The sequence below is a fragment of the Mustelus asterias genome, unplaced genomic scaffold, assembly GCF_964213995.1.
Source record: "Mustelus asterias unplaced genomic scaffold, sMusAst1.hap1.1 HAP1_SCAFFOLD_143, whole genome shotgun sequence".
Taxonomy (NCBI): domain Eukaryota; kingdom Metazoa; phylum Chordata; class Chondrichthyes; order Carcharhiniformes; family Triakidae; genus Mustelus; species Mustelus asterias.
Window position 1 is genome coordinate 239,761 of NW_027590169.1, and position 2,160 is coordinate 241,920.

Below are 2,160 nucleotides of genomic sequence, written 5' to 3' on the forward strand. Positions count from 1 at the left end.
GAAGTGCCCGCTGTCAATGAGGAGTGCCCCCGGTCAATGAGGAGTGCCCGCCCCCCCCCCCTGGTCTCTGAAGTGGGACCCCCGTCAATGAGGAGTGCCCCCTGTCAATGAGGAGTGCCCCCTGTCAATAAGGAGAGCCCCCTGTCAATGAGGAGTACCCCCTGTCAGTGAGGATTGCCCCCTGTCAATGAGGAGTTCCCGCTGTCAATGAGGTGTGCCCCCTGTCAATGAGGAGTGCCCCGTGTCAATGGCTATTGCCCCCTGTCAATAACGAGTGCCCCCTGTCAACGAGGAGTGCCCCCTGTCAATGAGGACTTCCCGCTGTCAATGAGGAGTTCCCCCTGTCAATGAGGAATGCCCCCTGTCAATGTGGACTGCCCGCTGTCAATGAGGAGTGCCCGATTTCAATGAGGAGTGCCCTCTGTCAATGAGGAGTCCCCCTGTCAATGAGGAGTGCCCACTGTCAATGTGGAGTGACCGCTATCAACTATGAGTGCCCCCTTTCAATGTGGACTGCCCCCTGTCAATGAGGAGTGCACCCTGTCAATGGGTTTTGCCCCCTGTCAATGGGGAGAGCCCCCTGACAATGAGGAGTGCCCCCTGTCAATGAGGAGTGCCCCCTGTCAATGAGGAGTACCCCCTGTCAATGAGGAGTGCCCTCTGTCAATGAGGAGTGCCCTCTGTCAATGACGAGTACCCCCTGTCAATGACGTGAGCCCCCTGTCAATGAGGTGTGTCCCCTGTCAACGTGGAGTGCCCGCTGTCAATGAGGAGTGCCCGCTGTCAATGAGGAGTGCCCGCTGTCAATGAGGAGTGCCCTCTGTCAATGAGGAGTGCCCCTTGTCAATGAGGAGTGCCCACAGTCAATGAGGAGTGCCTCCTGTCAATGAAGGGTACCCCCTGTCAATGAGGCGTGCCCCCTGTCAACGAGGAGTGCCCCCTGTCAACTAGGAGTGCCCTCTGTCAATGAGGAGTGCGCCCTGTCAATGAGGAGTGCCCCTGTCAATGAGGAGAGCCCCCTGTCAATGAGGCGTGAACCCTGTCAATGAGGAGTGCCCCCCGCCCTTTCAATGAGGAGTAACCCTGTAGATGAGGAGTGCCCCAGCGTCAATGAGGAGTGACCGCAATAAATTAGGAGCCGCCCCCTTAATTGAGCAGTGCCCCCCGTCAATGACGAAAGACCCCTCTCAATGAGGAGTGTCCCCTGTCAATGAGGAGTGTCCCCTCGACTATAAAGTGTACACCCTGTCAATGAGGAGTACCCCCTGTCAATGAGGAGAGCCCCCTGTCAATGAGGAGTTCCGCCCGTCAATGAGTAGTACCCACCCCCGTCAATAAGGAGTGAACCACCCCGTCAAAGAGGAGTGCCTCCTGTCAATGAGAAGGGCGCCCTGTCAATGTGGAGTGCCCCCTGTCAATGAGGAGTGCCCCCCCGTCTCTGAAGAGTGCCCGCTGTCAATGAGGAGTGCCCCCCCGTCAATAAGGAGTGTCCCCCCCCCCCCCAGTCAATGAGTAATCCCGCTGTTAACGAGAAGTGCCCGCTGTCAATGAGGAGTGCCCCCGGTCAATGAGGAGTGCCCGCCCCCCCACCCCCCTGGTCTCTGAAGTGGGACCCCCGTCAATGAGGAGTGCCCCCTGTCAATGAGGAGTGCCCCCTGTCAATAAGGAGAGCCCCCTGTCAATGAGGAGTACCCCCTGTCAGTGAGGATTGCCCCCTGTCAATGAGGAGTTCCCGCTGTCAATGAGGTGTGCCCCCTGTCAATGAGGAGTGCCCCGTGTCAATGGCTATTGCCCCCTGTCAATAACGAGTGCCCCCTGTCAACGAGGAGTGCCCCCTGTCAATGAGGAGTTCCCACTGTCAATGAGGAGTTCCCCCTGTCAATGAGGAATGCCCCCTGTCAATGTGGACTGCCCGCTGTCAATGAGGAGTGCCCGATTTCAATGAGGAGTGCCCTCTGTCAATGAGGAGTCCCCCTGTCAATGAGGAGTGCCCACTGTCAATGTGGAGTGACCGCTATCAACTATGAGTGCCCCCTTTCAATGTGGACTGCCCCCTGTCAATGAGGAGTGCACCCTGTCAATGGGTTTTGCCCCCTGTCAATGGGGAGAGCCCCCTGACAATGAGGAGTGCCCCCTGTCAATGAGGAGTGCCCCCTGTCA